We start from the raw sequence: 22,605 nt of genomic DNA, 5'->3' as shown, positions 1-22,605 counted from the left end.
TTTACCGTACAGTAGTATAATAGTGTTGGAATACGTTTACCGTACAGTAGTATAATAGTGTTGGAATACGTTTACCTTACAGTAGTATAATAGTGTTGGAATACGTTTACCTTACAGTAGTATAATAGTGTTGGAATATGTTTACCTTACAGTAGTATAATAGTGTTGGAATACGTTTACCTTACAGTAGTATAATAGTGTTGGAATACGTTTACCTTACAGTAGTATAATAGTGCTGGAATACGTTTACCGTACAGTAGTATAATAGTGTTGGAATACGTTTACCTTACAGTAGTATAATAGTGTTGGAATACGTTTACTGTACAGTAGTATAATAGTGTTGGAATACGTTTACCTTACAGTAGTATAATAGTGTTGTAATATGTTTACAGTACAGTAGTATAATAGTGTTGGAATACGTTTACCGTACAGTAGTATAATAGTGTTGGAATACGTTTACCTTACAGTAGTATAATAGTGTTGGAATACGTTTACCTAACAGTAGTATAATAGTGTTGGAATACGTTTACCTTACAGTAGTGTAATAGTGTTGTAATACGTTTACCTTACAGTAGTGTAATAGTGTTGGAATACGTTTACTGTACAGTAGTATAATAGTGTTGGAATACGTTTACAGTACAGTAGTATAATAGTGTTGGAATACGTTTACCGTACAGTAGTATAATAGTGTTGGAATACGTTTACTGTACAGTAGTATAATAGTGTTGGAATACGTTTACAGTACAGTAGTATAATAGTGTTGGAATACGTTTACCGTACAGTAGTATAATAGTGTTGGAATACGTTTACCGTACAGTAGTATAATAGTGTTGGAATACGTTTACCGTACAGTAGTATAATAGTGTTGTAATACGTTTACTTACAGTAGTATAATAGTGTTGGAATACCTTTACAGTACAGTAGTATAATAGTGTTGGAATACGTTTACTGTACAGTAGTATAATAGTGTTGGAATACGTTTACCGTACAGTAGTATAATAGTGTTGGAATATGTTTACCGTACAGTAGTATAATAGTGTTGGAGTACGTTTACCGTACAGTAGTATAATAGTGTTGGAATACGTTTACTTACAGTAGTATAATAGTGTTGGAATACGTTTACCGTACAGTAGTATAATAGTGTTGGAATACGTTTACCGTACAGTAGTATAATAGTGTTGTACTATGTTTACCTTACAGTAGTATAATAGTGTTGGAATACGTTTACTGTACAGTAGTATAATAGTGTTGTAATATGTTTACCGTACAGTAGTATAATAGTGTTGGAGTACGTTTACCGTACAGTAGTATAATAGTGTTGGAATACGTTTACCTTACAGTAGTATAATAGTGTTGTAATATGTTTACCGTACAGTAGTATAATAGTGTTGTAATATGTTTACCGTACAGTAGTATAATAGTGTTGGAAAACGTTTACCGTACAGTAGTATAATAGTGTTGGAATATGTTTACCGTACAGTAGTGTAATAGTGTTGGAATACGTTTACCGTACAGTAGTATAATAGTGTTGGAATACGTTTACTGTACAGTAGTATAATAGTGTTGGAATATGTTTACCGTACAGTAGTATAATAGTGTTGGAATACGTTTACCGTACAGTAGTATAATAGTGTTGGAATATGTTTACCGTACAGTAGTATAATAGTGTTGGAATACGTTTACTGTACAGTAGTATAATAGTGTTGGAATATGTTTACCGTACAGTAGTATAATAGTGTTGGAATACGTTTACTGTACAGTAGTATAATAGTGTTGGAATACGTTTACTGTACAGTAGTATAATAGTGTTGGAATACGTTTACCTTACAGTAGTATAATAGTGTTGGAATACGTTTACCGTACAGTAGTATAATAGTGTTGGAATACGTTTACCGTACAGTAGTATAATAGTGTTGTAATACGTTTACTGTACAGTAGTATAATAGTGTTGGAATACGTTTACCGTACAGTAGTATAATAGTGTTGGAATACGTTTACCTTACAGTAGTATAATAGTGTTGGAATATGTTTACTGTACAGTAGTATAATAGTGTTGTAATATGTTTACTGTACAGTAGTATAATAGTGTTGTAATATGTTTACTGTACAGTAGTATAATAGTGTTGGAAGTACGTTTACTGTACAGTAGTATAATAGTGTTGTAATACGTTTACCTTACAGTAGTATAATAGTGTTGTAATATGTTTACCGTACAGTAGTATAATAGTGTTGTAATACGTTTACTTACAGTAGTATAATAGTGTTGTAATATGTTTACTGTACAGTAGTATAATAGTGTTGGAATACGTTTACTGTACAGTAGTATAATAGTGTTGTAATATGTTTACTGTACAGTAGTATACTAGTGTTGGAATACGTTTACTGTACAGTAGTATAATAATGTTGTAATATGTTTACAGTACAGTACAGTAGTATAATAGTGGTGTAATATGTTTACAGTACAGTTGTGTAATAGTGTTGGAATACGTTTACCTTACAGTAGTATAATAGTGTTGTAATATGTTTACTGTACAGTAGTATAATAATGTTGTAATATGTTTACTGTACAGTAGTATAATAATGTTGGAAAATGTTTACCGTACAGTAGTATAATAGTGTTGGAATATGGTAATAGTATGTGACTGCTCTTACCGTAGCTCAATAAACTGGTCTTACTTCTAACAAAGGAAGGTCGGCCCACAAAGCTTTACTAATAGTAGCTGCAAATGTTGTATAATTTATACAGCATATTTACACAATTACTGTTGCACTATGAAATCACACATTTATCCACATTACAAAATAAATTATTCATTCAAATTGGTATCAAAGTATATGGCTAGAGGACGGTGTCGTTATAGGCACTTGATATGCAATGGAGTATTGACTTTGCTTAATATGTTTATTAAGATTGGAAGCCGAATGTTTTGTGAACTGTACTGCGTTCGATATCTAATACTACAGATATATTGCTAACACCCATTGGTTTTTTGGTTACGTATCTATCTCGGATAACTGAAATAAACATCAGTTGTGTAGTGTAGTGTTGGCATTAATGCAATGTCTAATTTTCTTCGTTTAATCTGTTTACTGAACCAGGACCCGGATGTGAACTGAAGCGTGATATTATGGAGCAATTGTAACTTACTATAATTGTGATCTTTGATATTGACATCGTTATATGCATTTGATATTAATTACCGAGCAGGTCTCAAATTGATCTATGCTATCCAGAAAATATCACAGAAAATTGCATGTACATGAAAATGTAAATGTAAATAAAAAGGATGCGTCTGGACGAGCTTTACGGTGAAAGGTCAACCTATTAAAGACTTCTATACAGGATCTGTCTTAACTTACTATTTATACTGAGATTGATTTGGATGAAACCACAAAGCAACTGGCGACAAGTATAGCAACATATTTAACGAGACTCATTTGAAAGTTAAAACCATTTTGTCACATTGTCACGGGATTTCTTCCTATTGCGACAGAAAGAACACTTATTTTATCATTTAAATATCATGTAATTGTAATTGATGACATCCGGTAGGTAATTTAAAACGCTTTCAGCAACAAATAGACGATAGGGACGAAGATGTTATAACACAATAAAGATGGTAAGACAATAAAGATGGTATAATAACACAATAAAGATGATGTAATAACACAATAAAGATGGTGTAATAACACAATAAAGATGGTATAATAACACAATAAAGATGGTATAATAACACAATAAAGATGGTGTAATAACACAATAAAGATGGTATAACAATAAAGATGGTGTACTACCACAATAAAAATGGTGTAATAACACAATAAAGATGGTGTAATAACACAATAAAAATGGTGTAATAACACAATAAAAATGGTGTAATAACACAATAAAAATGGTGTAATAACACAATAAATAACACAATAAAGATGGTAAGACAATAAAGATGGTGTACTACCACAATAAAGATGGTGTAATAACACAATAAAGATGGTGTAATAACACAATAAAGATGATGTAATAACACAATAAAGATGGTATAACAACACAATAAATAACACAATAAAGATGGTATAATAACACAATAAAGATGGTGTACTACCACAATAAAGATGGTGTACTACCACAATAAAGATGGTGTAATAACACAATAAAGATGGTGTAATAACACAATAAAGATGATGTAATAACACAATAAAGATGGTATAACAACACAATAAATAACACAATAAAGATGGTATAATAACACAATAAAGATGATGTAATAACACAATAAAGATGGTGTAATAACACAATAAAGATGGTGTAATAACACAATAAAGATGATGTAATAACACAATAAAGATGGTGTAATAACACAATAAAGATGGTGTAATAACACAATAAAGATGGTATAATAACACAATAAAGATGGTATAATAACACAATAAAGATGGTGTAATAACACAATAAAGATGGTGTAATAACACAATAAAGATGATGTAATAACACAATAAAGATGGTGTAATAACACAATAAAGATGGTATAATAACACAATAAAGATGGTATAATAACACAATAAAGATGGTATAATAACACAATAAAGATGGTATAATAACACAATAAAGATGGTGTAATAACACAATAAAGATGGTGTAATAACACAATAAAGATGATGTAATAACACAATAAAGATGGTGTAATAACACAATAAAGATGGTTTAATAACACAATAAAGATGGTATAATAACACAATAAAGATGGTATAATAACACAATAAAGATGGTTTAGTAACACAATAAAGATGGTATAACAACACAATAAAGATGGTGTAATAACACAATAAAGATGGTGTAATAACACAATAAAGATGATGTAATAACACAATAAAGATGGTATAACAACACAATAAAGATGGTATAACAACACAATAAAGATGGTGTAATAACACAATAAAGATGATGTAATAACACAATAAATATGGTATAATAACACAATAAAGATGATTTAATAACACAAAAAAGATGGTGTAATAACACAATAAAGATGGTGTAATAACACAATAAAGATGGTGTAATAACACAATAAAGATGGTGTAATAACACAATAAAGATGGTGTAATAACACAATGAAGATGGTGTAATAACACAATGAAGATGGTGTAATAACACAATAAAGATGGTATAATAACACAATAAAAAGGATGATATAACACAATAAAGATGGTATAATAACACAATAAAGATGGTGTAATAACACAATAAAGATGGTGTAATAACACAATAAAGATGGTGTAATAGCACAATAAAGATGGTGTAATAACACAATAAAGATGGTATAACAACACAATAAAGATGGTTTAGTAACACAATAATGATGGTGTAATAAAACAATAAAGATGGTGTAATAACACAATAAAGATGGTATAACAACACAATAAAGATGGTGTAATAACACAATAACGATGGTGTAATAACACAATAAAGATGGTGTAATACCACAATGAAGGTGGTGTAATAACACAATAAAGATGGTGTAAGAACACAATAAAGATGATGTAATAACACAATAAAGATGGTGTAATAACACAATAAAGATGGTATAACAACACAATAAAGATGGTTTAATAACACAAAAAAGATTGTGTAATAACACAATAAAGATTGTGTAATAACACAATAAAGATGGTTTAATAAGACAAAAAAGATGGTGTAATAACGCAATAATGATTGTGTAATAACACAATAAAGATGGTTTAGTAACACAATAATGATTGTGTAATAACACAATAAAGATGGTGTAATAACACAATAAAGATGGTGTAATAACACAATAAAGATGGTGTAATAACACAATAAAGATGGTGTAATAACACAATAAAGATGGTGTAATAACACAATAAAGATGGTGTAATAGCACAATAAAGATGGTGTAATAACACAATAAAGATGGTTTAGTAACACAATAATGATGGTGTAATAACACAATAATGATTGTGAAATAACACAAGAAAGATGGTACTAACAAATAAACAGATGTTTTTCAGTTTCTTGTACTATTGCGGAAACAAAAAGTATTACTTTGCGACAACAACAGTAGAAATTTTAAATCATTATGGTGATGAGCTGCTGCACTCAGAGTTCAGCATTAGACGCACGGTTTATAAAGCGTCCATCAGAGGTAATATATAACCTCCGTGTCCGGTGATGGATTAATATGGATCTGTTGAGTGTCCGACTATAAAAGTACAATATAGCTGCAATCATTGATAATTGAAAAAAACTGAATAGACAATCTAGATATTTTACGTTCTACGACAGCCTAAGTTACAACAGCTATAACAGACAGAGAGTTACGTCGATATCCCCAACTGATGTCATCCATGAAGTACACATCTACTCCCTTAAACTAGACGTGCGTTCAATCAGTTAATGATGTTTGATTAAGGCGACATTTGCCAGCGACGCCGGCACCGTTCATAATGTCGGTTAATGTTGTCATTATTCCGTGACAAGCATGTAATTTTGTAGGCTAGTCATAATGAATTAAATGATTCCACTTCATACATAGTCTCCTCCACAAAGATTTCACTACAAGGCTACGCACCCTGTATCAGATCGACAGCCTATTGTAGACAAGTATTACATTTCGTGACAAAAATTAATTAATAATATTAGAGAACCCTGTAGTTTATATATAGAGGACATATCCTGCAATTTTCAAACAGTATTTCTTTTTAACATTTGGCCCAAACATGTGTGATACAAGCACATGTGTGGATATTCTCCAGAATCCGCTGTCTAGAGCCCCGTGTTACATGTCGCCTAATATCCAAACTGTAATAACGAATTAACCTCTGGGATTAGTGTCCCGTCCATTCTATGACATTACATTCGTCCAGACCCATTTTCATTTTTACATTTGATTATTAACAGTACTATTTAGTCCTTACAACACTGCTTATTCTTACAGCACTACTCTATCCTTACAGCACTACTCTATCCTTACAGCACTACTCTATCCTTACAGCACTACTCTATCCTTACAGCACTACTCTATCCTTACAGCACTACTCTATCCTTACAGCACTACTCTATTCTTACAGCACTACTCTATCCTTACAGCACTACTCTATCCTTACAGCACTACTCTATCCTTACAGCACTACTCTATCCTTACAGCACTACTCTATCCTTACAGCACTACTCTATTCATACAGCACTACTCTATCCTTACAGCACTACTCTATCCTTAACAACATAGCTTTTTCCTTAACAGTACTACTCTATTCTTACAGCACTACTCTATCCTTACAGCACTACTCTATCCTTACAGCACTACTCTATCCTTACAGCACTACTCTATCCTTACAGCACTACTCTATCCTAACAGCACTACTCTATCCTTACAGCACTACTCTATCCTTAACAACATAGCTTCTTCCTTAACAGCACTATTCTGTCCTTAACAACCCAGCCTTTTCCTTAACAGCACTATTCCGTCCTCAACAACACAGCTTATTCCTTAACAGCACTATTTTTTCCTTAACATAGCTTCTTCCTTAACAGCACTATTCTGTCCTTAACAACCCAGCCTTTTCCTTAACAGCACTATTCTGTCCTTAACAACACAGCTTACTCCTTAACAGCACTATTCTGTCATTAACAACCCAGCTTATTCCTGAACAACACTATTCTGTCCTTAACAACACAGCTTATTCCTTAACAACACTATTCTGTCCTTAACAACATAGCTTATTCCTTAACAGCACTACTCTGTCATTAACAGCCGTATTTGGTTCTTCAGCACTAAGAAGTTCTGTATGATAATGGATTAATAATCTATATTCATTATTCAACATATGCAGTATCTGTTGCAAATTCATCTTTAAATTAAATGTTATTAACTTGCGGTCTTGGGCATGTTAAGACTTTCCCTGACGACCTCATTTCATTCTGTCATCTCGTCATCATTACTTATATACAGAGTTTGAATTTATGTGAAATGTAACAAATTATAATACTTTTCTAATCATATTGTAGCTTATGTATCGACATGTAAGCTTCACCTCGATGTACAAATGTATCTTTTTCTTGGATTCATATAAACACCTTATAACCACTACCGCAACCATACGTGTTTCAGTTCTATACCCCATGATTTTATCGTATATTCCTTTAAATTTATAAATCACCTACCCAGCTACCCGTGACGCAACTAAGCAACACGAAGATGATATCGTCATAAGTGTGTTTCTGACGCCTTTGTTATGACAGATACAGACAATTGGTCGTGAACAAGTGTTGGAGATAACACTCTGTGAGGATCAGATGTCCTACAAGGGTTCTCGGACAAATCAGTAAGAATGGGTTCGTCAATAAATTTACCATTGATTTTGTTTGCAATTACAGTGTCTTCCTCTTGGTCAGAGCAATTAGTGGTGTTTTGCCGGGGTTTAGCAGGGCCCTAATTGGCCGCACTGTGGCGCCCTCTTCACGTGCGCTTCCTGGTTAGCCTTGGTTTACTGCTTGTTCATCGACTGGACGGCATAGAATGACACTTCTACTCAATTAAAACAACACAAATAGATTTGTGACGGCAGATGGTGGCCATATCACTAATACTAGAGGGGCTTCTATATGTATTTCTCGGTCGTGGGAAGATTTCACTTCCGGTCGCCCATACCATAGAATCACCGGATGTCTCCTCGAAATGTATGATAAACAATGCTGTTCTTACACCTCCAAAAGGTTTCTTTGTGTGCGCATTGTTTATCTCGGATTTATCGCGTCCAGCTTCAGAAGCCATATTTATCATGGTCGTTATAGTGACTGCCAATATATTTCTGCCATAAATAGATTATTCTTTCTTTGAGCAGTATCGATGTTGACACTGTGCATCTTTAGATAAATGTCATCGTGCTGTTAGCCACGAGACAATAACCGTCTAGAGAGGTGTTCACCATATAACTAAAAAGAATTAATAAAAAGAAAAGACATGGACTTCGAATAATAGCAGATAGCCCAGATTTTCTCGTGGTGTTCTTTTTAAACAATGCATTTTTATGAGCACACTTACATTTCCGTTCGTATCAGTACCAAACATTATTGTTATTTATCTACTGTATGACGTTCAGGAACATACAGTGACTGTATTTATCACATCTAATGTATGACGATCAGGAACATACAGTGACTGTATTTATCACATCTAATGTGTGACGTTCAGGAACATACAGTGACTGTATTTATCACATCTAATGTATGACGTTCAGGAACATACCGTGACTGTATTTATCACATCTAATGTATGACGATCAGGAACATACAGTGACTGTATATATCACATCTAATGTATGACGATCAGGAACATACAGTGACTGTATTTATCACATCTAATGTGTGACGTTCAGGAACATACAGTGACTGTATTTATCACATCTAATGTATGACGTTCAGGAACATACAGTGACTGTATTTATCACATCTACTTTATGACGTTCAGGAACATACCGTGACTGTATTTATCATATCTAATGTATGACGATCAGGAACATACCGTGACTGTATTTATCACATCTAATGTATGACGTTCAGGAACATACCGTGACTGTATTTATCACATCTAATTATGACGTTCAGGAACATACAGTGACTGTATTTATCACATCTAATGTATGACGATCAGGAACATACCGTGACTGTATTTATCACATCTAATGTATGACGTTCAGGAACATACAGTGACTGTATTTATCACATCTAATGTATGACGTTCAGGAACATACAGTGACTGTATTTATCACATCTAATGTATGACGATCAGGAACATACAGTGACTGTATTTATCACATCTAATGTATGACGATCAGGAACATACCGTGACTGTATTTATCACATCTAATTTATGACGTTCAGGAACATACAGTGACTGTATTTATCACATCTAATGTATGACGATCAGGAACATACAGTGACTGTATTTATCACATCTAATGTATGACGTTCAGGAACATACAGTGACTGTATTTATCACATCTAATGTATGACGATCAGGAACATACAGTGACTGTATTTATCACATCTAATGTATGACGATCAGGAACATACTACACTTTACTGTATTTATCACATACTAATGTATACGTATCAGGAACTTACATGAGGTTAATTATCTACATCTAATTATAGAGGTTTACTACGTGATGTGTTTATCCGTTACATGAGGTTTATACTTTACATGAGGTTTCACATCTATATGAGGTTATGACTTTACATGTGGTTTTATCTTTAATCTAGGTATTACTTTCAGGAACATACATTGACTGATTTATATTTTTATGACGTTGGACATACCGTTATGTTGAGGTTATACTTTACATGGATATATATGAGGTTTATACATTTACATGAGGTTTATACTTATAATGAGGTTTATACTTATATGAGGTTTATACTTATATAGGTTTATATTTTAGAGGTTTATACTTTACATGAGGTTTATACTTTATATGAGGTTTATATTTTATGAGGTTTATACTTTACATGAGGTTTATATTTTATATGAGGTTTATACTTTATATGAGGTTTATACTTTATATGAGGTTTATACTTTATATGAGGTTTATATTTTGTATGATGTTTATACTTTACATGAGGTTTATACTTTACATGAGGTTTATACTTTACATGAGGTTTATACTTTATATGAGATATTTTATATGAGGTTTATACTTTATATGAGATATTTTATATGAGGTTTATACTTTATATGAGGTTTATACTTTACATGAGGTTTATACTTTACATGAGGTTTATACTTTACATGAGGTTTATACTTTATATGAGATATTTTATATGAGGTTTATACTTTACATGAGGTTTATACTTTACATGAGGTTTATACTTTATATGAGATATTTTATATGAGGTTTATACTTTATGTGAGGTTTATACTTTATTTGAGGTTTATACTTTACATGAGGTTGATATTTTACATGAGGTTTATACTTTACATGAGGTTTATACTTTATATGAGGTTTATACTTTATATGAGGTTTATACTTTATATGAGGTTTATCAAACGTGTCTCATTGCAATTCGCCAAAGGCAAAGGAACAAATCATCACGCTCATAATAAATGCTTCTTTTTTTCCGTACTAGTAAGCAACCAGAATAAAACGACTGAGTGCTTCGTGCTCTAAAGCTTAATGAGAATCTTGGAAATTCAAACGTTATGTTTTTTCATTTTTCGTAAATATGAAAAAAAATGATACAGGTTTGAATTCAATGTTTTATTTGGAAGACTGTTATCCAGGTCTTTGCTAAAATGTCATTTCATTAGCAACTGTCTGTCTGTAACTAGGGATAGTTCACCCCTAGGCCCTTCCTTTCATACATTTTTATAGCTGTCCTCACGCAAGAGGTTATTCGCACTCATTTCCCGACTTTACAGAGGACCAATTATATTGATAAATATAGCATTATATTCAGACCAAGATTACTCGATTTGTATAATAATCATTAGTTGGTTTTGGATACAAATATTATTTGAAAACTATTATTTTTCAAAAACAGTTGTGTCTTTCCTCAAGCGAAGAATAATCATTAAATCAAATTGCCATTCTTCGCTTGAAGCCGGTTTTTTCAAAGATCAGCAAAAGATAATTTGAAATACCAATACCATTCAATACAAACATAAATACCAATTCAATTCAATACAAACATAAATATCAACACCATTCAATACCAACATAAATATCAACACCATTCAATACAAACATAAATACCAACACCATTCAATACAAACATAAATATCAACACCATTCAATACGGACATAAATACCAACACCATTCAATACAAACATAAATATCAATACCATTCAATACAAACATAAATACCAACACCATTCAATACGGACATAAATATCAACACCATTCAATACGGACATAAATATCAACACCATTCAATACAAACATAAATATCAACACCATTCAATACGGACATAAATATCAACACCATTCAATACAGACATAAATATCAACACCATTCAATACAGACATAAATACCAACACCATTCAATACAGACATAAATATCAACACCATTCAATACAGACATAAATACCAACACCATTCAATACAAACATAAATATCAACACCATTCAATACAAACATAAATATCAACACCATTCAATATAAATATCAACACCATTCAATACAGACATAAATATCAACACCATTCAATACAGACATAAATACCAACACCATTCAATACAGACATAAATACCAACACCATTCAATACAGACATAAATACCAACACCATTCAATACAGACATAAATATCAACACCATTCAATACAAACATAAATATCAACACCATTCAATACAAACATAAATACCAACACCATTCAATACAGACATAAAAATCAATACCATTCAATAGAAACATAAATATCAACACCATTCAATACAGACATAAATACCTACACCATTCAATAGAAACATAAATATCAACACCATTCAATACAAACATAAATACCAACACCATTCAATACAGACATAAATATCAATACCATTCAATAGAAACATAAATATCAACACCATTCAATACAAACATAAATACCAACACCATTCAATACAAACATAAATATCAACACCATTCAATACAAACATAAATATCAACACCATTCAATACAAACATAAATATCAACACCATTCAATACAAACATAAATACCAACACCATTCAATACAAATATAAATATCAACACCATTCAATACAAACATAAATATCAATACCATTCAATACAGACATAAATATCAACACCATTCAATACAAACATAAATACCAACACCATTCAATACAAACATAAATACCAACACCATTCAATACAAACATAAATACCAACACCATTCAATACAAACATAAATACCAACAGCATTCAATACAAACATAAATACCAACACCATTCAATACAAACATAAATACCAATAGCATTCAATACAAACATAAATATCAATACCATTCAATAGAAACATAAATATCAACACCATTCAATAGAAACATAAATATCAACACCATTCAATACAAACATAAATACCAACAGCATTCAATACAAACATAAATATCAACACCATTCAATACAAACATAAATATCAATACCATTCAATACAAACATAAATATCAACACCATTCAATACAGACATAAATACCAACACCATTCAATACAAATATAAATATCAACACCATTCAATAGAAACATAAATATCAACACCATTCAATACAAACATACATACCAACACCATTCAATACATACATACATACCAACACCATTCAATACAGACATAAATATCAACACCATTCAATACAGACATAAATACCAATAGAACATATTAAGGGAATAATACAAGGGTTTCTTGGTTTCTGTCCTACGACAAAAATGTCTATTGGAAACCACTCTGGACTGAGATTTCGATTTCGTGGCATGTTTGGTCTCTAATTAAATTATGACAGTATCCTAATTAGGAAACATTCACGGGCAAATTGTGTAATGTTTGGATTGGTAGGCTTATTGAGAAACGACATAGCGGAACTGATACTTATAGGACTCCGGCCCTCTGATGGAATTAAGTGCCGTCCTTTCATAGCTCTACATGTGTGAAACTAATAATGATATTCATTGCTAAACGATGTCTTTGTCGAATCTAGAAAAAGACAATGGTTGATCAATCCTGTTTTGTACTCGGTACGCCCACCCAAGCGTCATTAGGTATTGTCATGTGATTAGAACAATAGATACTTGTAATCTTCCATTTCGTCTTGTTCTACTAGGTCACCGCAACACTCCTCCATCTTACTCCTTCATCGAGTATTTCAATGCAGCCAAGCCCTGGATGTCAATTCTCTGGCGATTTAGGAAATAACGTAAGAAAGTCATGACAAATCACCACGCTAATCTGCCTCTCTCGTCATTCGGATATTCCGCCTAAGTACATGTCGCTTTAGGCAGAAATATGGATCAATCAAAGAACCTAAAAAGGCAGTTATTGTTTTTTGCTTATATTTGATCGGCTGTGTTAGGTCTAAAATAGTTTAGTATTTGGTACTGAGGTCATTTGGTTTAGCATCAATCATGGAAATAACTAATACCATTATCTGATAGCAAGAATCAATGGGCATTGTTGTACATGTGTAGTAACGAAGTCTACCATCGGTCAGCACTAAATACAATGCCCACAGCCGTGTACTGAAATTAACTACTCTCGTGTAAATCTAACCCAATCAGCTCCTTATGCTGGTAATTGTTCACATGAATTGAGGTATTGCTTTCTAACGCTATTGTTTACCTATTTCCATCATTATCTCCATATATAGCAGTACGGACCGATCTATTCATGCAGTTGCTTGGCGCTCTAGATTTCCACACAGACAATGCAAATCCTATCAGATTTAGCTGCATGGCGTCAAATCACCCTCCGCCTTATAGTATAACACGATTTTCATCAGGATAGACTCCGGTTATAGCTTTGATATCAATCACCATCAAAATGTAATTTTCCTCGGCACCATCTTCCCTAGTGAGCAGTCCGAGTTATCCGTCTAGGCCCTCTCTCGTGCCACCACCAGGGTGCGCGGTGTGGGCCCCGACGTAAGACAGTCATCCGCTATGTACTGGCATCCATCAGTAAAGCCAATCTTCTATCAAAACATTATTGCAAGTTATTGAAAAAATGTAATTCGCTTTAAAATAGATTGGAAATTGAAACAGCGGGTTGAAGCGCGATAAAATATAAAACCTATCGTTGAATGAAGTGTCGTATTCAGTGTGAAAACAAGAGAAGGAAGCAAATAATGAGTTCCACTTTAAATACTAATTATTCTGTTGTTGGTGTATATCTGTTTAACGTTACTGATAAATAACGACTTTGTATTAGAGTAAATATTGTAATAGTATTTTAGGAAAAGGTCATACGTATAAATTATTTTTATGATGTGTCTGACCCTACGTCATGTCAACTGTATATATACATTTGGCGTAAGCGCACAAAGCGATTCCGTGAAGAGTTTGTGTGATTGTGATTAGGAGTTTGTGACAGGGAGTGACGCTGCACAGGATATTGCCCAGGGAAGCTATGGAGACTGATTTCCGGAAGATCCGTGATTTACAATACACACCTACACATGGGCTGGGGTGACTTGAAGGTAGTCTGACGACTGGAAGCGTATATATGGTGTGCTCAAGACCTTTCATTGAGCGCTGCCAAACTGCCATGATTTGTTCCTATGAGACAGCACGTTTATACAATGTCTTTAGTATAGTGATACACGGTATGGCTCACATCCATAACTATCATTTTGTATGACGTTGTTTCTGATTAAAGCCATCAAATCTTTCACTCTAACAACATTTTCATCCTCGTCATATTCAAGTTAATTCTGAAATGTCAAATTTCAAGTTTATAACAATTTTCTACTGAGACACAAAAATACAAATTTCATCATGGCGTGATTTATCAATCCTATGTTTTATGTTGTCATTCTATTTTCACTTTTTGCTTCGGGGACCTCGCGATTTATCATAATAAGAACTGCTCTGAAATATCAAATTTTAAATTTCATAAGTTCTCCTACACAACAATCAACGGCATTGTTACGAAACAGTTTGTGAATGCATATAACTTTGTATTTGTTTTTTGTTTTCGTTCGTGGCTCAAATCTAATATGTCAAGCGAGATACCCGTGAAGAAGAGATATCAGATAATAACGGTAGTATTGTAGAATAATAAAACCAGTCAGCCCTTTAGGGACGAGACGAGTGTATCTCAACCTGAGAGGGGCGATTAATTAGTTGCTAAACACGGGGCTTGCTCAGGAAGTGATTGATTATTCTTTAATACCTTATATTGACGTTACATCAATGATGACGTGACGTGATTGAAATGAAGACTTGATGTCAATGTATTGCCGATGTGACTGTGTTATTGCCATGGCACCATTGTATTGGTGACGTAACGTCATACAATTATTGTTGAGAACGTGCAAAGAGCACGCGTAACTTGCCTCAACCCTAGGGTAAGACAAGAAAATCTCACACCGGTAAAATGGTTCATGCTTGGCCATCTTTCTCATATACTTAAAAAGTGTAACTAACTGTAAAGTATTCTGTAACCTTTTCATCGCACTATCGTCAATGTCCTCGATTGATATGCGTCCAAACTGATGACGTTATCAATTTGCGATGTGGGTAACGCTACATAAAATACTAACGTTACGCTATTGTGAGAGCTGTCATAACACATGTAAGCTGTCCCTACCCGGTAAGAGACGGAGCTATCTTCTCCCTACCAAAAACGGAGAATCACATTAAAGTATCGGAGAAAGTGTTATCCATGCACTTGAACCTACAGCGTAATTCCCTTTATAAGTGCATGTCCATCTTTGGGAGTATTGGAGAGAGCAATGGGGTGTGAACAAAGCAGGAGTTGCTTCCATTCACGATAAACTGCTCGTACAAGAGATTAAGTTAAAGTCTTTTCTAGATAATCTGTTTAGCAATCTTGCTTTAAAATTCATGTATTGGTGTGAGTTTTTTAACAGACAAGTTTTCAGGCAACATGTTCACCAACGTCGCCAACTATTAGTAGCTGTTATACCGGGTTTGACTGGTAATGCAACCGATAGAAACACTAATGGCACCATATCTAATAAGATAGTATAGAAAGTTTTCGACAATTTGCATCCGCGGAAACAAATACATTTTTACAGTATAAAGTGGATAGAATGAAGTTCAACCCTACAATAGACACGTTCTCATACGGCTTAAATCATAATAAAACTCAAGACAGCGACATTTTACCGGTATCGTGCTGTCATAGGCACACATACATCCGCAGTCGTGTACATTGTGTGCTGGGTTCATTGCCTCAGTCCTCGTCTGTATAATCAATGTAGCCGTCTCAGTTATGATGTGCAGTATGCTTAAATGTGTAATCTACGCATAATAAAGAAAAACATGAAAGTTGTCCAATTGATTTAACTTGCGATAAATGTAAGCATGGGTGTATATACGTACAATCGGATTTACTGCACATTTCTTGTATGAATAGAATATTCATTGTAAATGGCTAGCACAATCGATAGCTCACAACCTTATAATTCAGAATGAGTTATATACAACATCCTCTACACTTGAAACGCACGCCCTGACAATCATGATGCGTTGTCGACGTCGATTTAATGCTTGACCGGAATAGCTGATGTCCAATGATTCCCCATTGTCTAGTGTAAAGTTTGTCCGATGTGTGTTTCACAGACAGAGGAAATGGTCCTTATTTAAACTTGCTCAACCTCTCTATCGCAACCACAGAGAAATACGATTCTATAACTGTAAGCTACAATACATTTTTTTTCATTTGTTCAAAGGTGATGGAGAGGTAAATGGACCCTTCCTCTTGTCAGGTGAACGATGAATGGATATCAGGATATCGTTTAATTAAATGCCAATATGTCAGTCCTATATAGCATCCGTGTCTCTACCATTGCAGAGCTATATCATCTCTCAGTCGGCTTTCGCTCAAGCCATACTTCAATCGCATGCGTATCAGGCTTACTTATGCCACCCACTCGCCAGCGAGAGATAATTAAATAACATGCACATTGTAAAAACATTATTATTTTTACACAGTAGGAATGATTTTAGATATAATGCATCTAGTTTGAATGTACACCCCCGCTGTTCTGTACTCGATAGCCTTGTCAAGGGCAACAGTGTTCAGTCAGTCAAGAATATCACATACTTTTTATGCCTGGAAAAATGACGGCTTATGATTTCGATGTCTTGTACCAATTATTCTCTACCATGTAGCCACGATTTGTAAACAAATTTATTCAATACACATACTTAACACTTTATCTGATCAGTTTACAACACCACGTGTTAAATTATACATTACTGGAACATGTTCATGTAGGCGGGAACAAGCTGCCGCTTTTGTCTGTTACAAAGGAAGATTAGTTAGATAATTAAACGATATTTACGGCGTTGATCGAACTGCACTTTGTAGAACGAGACCCATCATTTATGAGGGGTGGACTGATAAGATCTGAATATGAGAAAACTCGAAGTGCCAGACTCCTCGGAGTTGATCAGAAGTACACAAGATTAATATGCTTCGTGCTTATCTGAACCATTTTGAAAGAGACCCAAATAACTTTCTGGTTTGTGACTACGGATAAAACTTTCCATCACATCCATCCCAGAATCCAAACAACAGTCTAAGCAATGTAATCACCCTGGCTCACACTCCTCTAAAGCAGGCAAAAGACTCATCCCTCAGATGGGAAGGATACTTTTATGGCCTCTGTCGGTGATGCTAGATGGACAGACAATAGATAAGATATGGTATGCTTCACTTATTTAGCAGTTTTAAAAAGGAGAATATATTAAGAACCCAGGAAAACTCGGTAAAAGTGTGTTGTTTACCGGGATAACGCTTCAGCTCGAATGTCTGTTCTTGCTATGAATGCCACCAATGACCTCTTTCACTTGAATCAACACTCATGTAATCGTCTGATCTCGCTTCATCAGAATTCCATATATTCCCAAAACAGGGGAAATAAAATCAATTCTGATATCTCCAGTTTTAGTCTGAAGATAACGTCACAGGGGCTATGAAGAACCTTTTGAACAATAAAAAAATGACTTCTTTATACACTGGCAAAGGTGTATGGAGGATTATGTAGGAAAATTATATGTCATCCACAAGTTTAACGTTTGAGGTTCACATATTTCAATCAACCCTCGTATTATAGAATATAATAAGCATGTGGTAGTGAGCATTATGACATTACAACTGATATTGATTAATAAAGAGAATGTTTGTTATGTTATTTGTAGCTTTCTTGGATATATATAGGATATCGAATGGTTTCCCGTTGAATATGAAATATAGATTTCATATATTACACAGCGGCGTGGTAGCATTTAAAATTGCCATGTGTCTGAGTCAATTTTACTCCTGTTCAATGGTCATTCTGCGGCCTGTCATATATATTGACAATTTATACGTCAATGTCCACTCTGTGGTGAAGCCGGACTGTCCCCCACTTTGAATTGTTAAGGTTTCAGTCCATTTGCAGTATTACAGATCTATGAACACCAATATTAACTAATTGAAGGAGCAATGACATGTAGATACGAAGTACATAAAAACTGACTACGAGAGTGCGATTGTTAGGAAGTTTAGCGACAAAAGAATTGCCTGAAGTCCCGAAAGGCAAGGAATACACTTTTGGTTACCGACAGAAAACATGATTTGTATGTTATGTATGTAATTAATTTGTATAAGTATATAACTTTGTTTTTAACAATAGAAATATGTTAACGAGGTACGTAAATATAGATGCATTTAGAAGGTTACAGTTTTTGCATCAATCAATAGTTTCAATGGGTTTTGATTGGAGGATAAAGAATAGGGGAAAAGTTTAGAAGTAATGTTGACGTTGGAATCAGAGATAATCGAACGAAAATCTATATCATTGATAAAAAAACTCAACGAAATAGTCAGTCGACTAATAATTATTCCAACGCCATGTAGTGGTCGGAGGCACGGAATGTTACATCTGTACCGGCTGTCCATCACAGCGTTAGCTAAGACGTTTGACAGTGTTTAACAGTTATTCATCATTTATCATTATTACGACATTAAGATTGATAAGATACTGAGCAGGAGTGTTTGAGTTAATCATTAGTGATGTCCACTCAAAATGGATTTGTTTCTCCAAATTTTGACCTGTTCCTGACTTTTGCTTAAGTCTGCATTTGAATTGATTTCCATCCTATCGGAACTCTATGAAAGTTTCAACTACTTGGAACCACGATATTTTTTCTGTCGTACAATAGTAGGAACAATAAGAAATATAAACCGTAAAGAACAGACGAGTTTAACAGCGAAACAATAAAACGTGTGTGTGTGTGTGGAACAGTTGTATGTGCGTCCATGCACATGTTGATTCAAACTTAGCAATCGCGATGAATTAAATATTTCTACCATAAAAATGTTTTTAATGTGAAAGGGAAAAATCCGGTATCATATCGATAAAGCACTTCCCTATTGACAACAAACAACATTATTCTTAAAATGTGTTTCATCCTTATATCGTCATTTTCATCACAGAGCCTAAATACTCCTAGAATTCATTTGGACAAAGATTGTCTGTAATATATTTGCTATAGTATTGGATTATGGTGTAATTTATTTATCAGTATAATTACTGGTCATTAAATGATCTCACACCATCAGTGTTCATTATAATTGTTTTTGTTGATTGTTTACTCGGATCCTGAATCGTCACCATACGCACAGTCACCACGACATTATACTGTATATAGGAAACATCTAAACCAAAATGGCTACCAGATTTCAAAGCTTTTTACGAAAAACTTGGACTTCTTTCTTTTGTCCCTAGAACTTCCGAAATGTTCCGGGTGTATTTATATCTGCCTATGATGTCACATGTTACTTGAAAAGGCTTCCGTTGTCTGTCAGGGACTTGCATAGCTCTGTTGTTCAGATTCTCTGTGGCATGTTCATCGGGTAGCGTTGAGTGTTGTGATTAACATCGACACGACGTTTCTATAGATTGTCGTAGCATGAATACATTGGGAGACCGCACCAATGACAGAAACCTCCAAACAGAACAATTCTGTGACAAAATCAAATTATCATATCGAATTCCATCACAAAGCACTGGTAGAACACCTTCAGCGTCAGCAACATCTCGAAACACTGCATCGGGCTCAACGACGAGGCGTGATCAGGTGCTCGCTATGATACGATTGTTGTTAAATTAATGTCGGCTGCAAAATAAAACGACTCATTAAATTAAAACAAGGCATAGATAGTTTTCAAGCTTCAAACGATTAAAAATGATACCTGACTACTATAGTTGAGAAAAATGAGACAGATAAGATCCTGAATTTAATCACCGTCTGTTACGAAACATGTGATGGAGGCAAGGAAATAGGACAAATGCTGATGTCCTGTTAGTAGGATAATGACATTGTTATGTCCTGTTAGTAGGATAGTGACATTGTTGATGTCATGTTAGTAGGATAGTGACATTGTTGATGTCCTGTCAGCAGGATAGTGACATTGTTGATGTCCTGTTAGTAGGATAGTGACATTGTTGATGTCCTGTTAGTAGGATAGTGACATTGTTGATGTCCTATGAGTAGGATAGTGACATTGTTGATGTCCTGTTAACAGGATAGTGACATTGTTGGTGTCCTGTCAGTAGGATAGTGACATTGTTGATGTCCTGTTAGTAGGATAGTGACATTGTTGATGTCATGTTAGTAGGATAGTGACATTGTTGATGTCATGTTAGTAGGATAGTGACATTGTTGATGTCCTGTCAGCAGGATAGTGACATTGTTGATGTCCTGTTAGTAGGATAGTGACATTGTTGATGTCCTGTTAGTAGGATAGTGACATTGTTGATGTCCTATGAGTAGGATAGTGACATTGTTGATGTCCTGTTAACAGGATAGTGACATTGTTGGTGTCCTGTCAGTAGGATAGTGACATTGTTGATGTCCTGTTAGTAGGATAGTGACATTGTTGATGTCATGTTAGTAGGATAGTGACATTGTTGATGTCCTGTTAGTAGGATAGTGACATTGTTGATGTCCTGTTAGTAGAAAAGTGACATTGTTGATGTCATGTTAGTAGGATAGTGACATTGTTGATGTCCTGTTAGAAGGAAAGTGACATTGTTGATGTCCTGTTGGTAGGATAGTGACATTGTTGATGTCCTGTTAGTAGGATAGTGACATTGTTATATCCTGTTAGTAGGAAAGTGACATTGTTGATGTCCTGTTAGTAGGAAAGTGACATTGCTGATGTCCTGTTAGTAGGAAAGTGACATTGTTGATGTCCTGTTAGTAGGATAGTGACATTGTTGATGTCCTGTTAGTAGGATAGTGACATTGTTGATGTCCTGTTAGTAGGATAGTGACATTGTTGATGTCCTGTTAGTAGGATAGTGACATTGTTGATGTCCTGTTAGTAGGATAGTGACATTGTTGATGTCCTGTTAGTAGGATAGTGACATTGTTGATGTCCTGTTAGTAGGATAGTGACATTGTTGATGTCCTGTTAGTAGGATAGTGACATTGTTGATGTCCTGTTAGTAGGATAGTGACATTGTTGATGTCCTGTTAGTAGGATAGTGACATTGTTGATGTCCTGTTAGTAGGATAGTGACATTGTTGATGTCCTGTCAGTAGGATAGTGACATTGTTATGTCCTGTTAGTAGGATAGTGACATTGTTGATGTCCTGTTAGTAGGATAGTGACATTGTTGATGTCCTGTTAGTAGGATAGTGACATTGTTGATGTCCTGTCAGTAGGATAGTGACATTGTTGATGTCCTGTTAGTAGGATAGTGACATTGTTGATGTCCTGTCAGCAGGATAGTGACATTGTTGATGTCCTGTTAGTAGGATAGTGACATTGTTGATGTCCTGTTAGTAGGATAGTGACATTGTTGATGTCCTGTTAGTAGGATAGTGACATTGTTGATGTCCTGTCAGTAGGATAGTGACATTGTTGATGTCCTGTTAGTAG

The sequence above is a fragment of the Pecten maximus genome, chromosome 1, assembly GCF_902652985.1.
Source record: "Pecten maximus chromosome 1, xPecMax1.1, whole genome shotgun sequence".
NCBI lineage: Eukaryota > Metazoa > Mollusca > Bivalvia > Pectinida > Pectinidae > Pecten > Pecten maximus.
The sequence above is the reverse complement of the archived record's forward strand: the minus strand, read 5'-3'. Positions refer to the sequence as shown.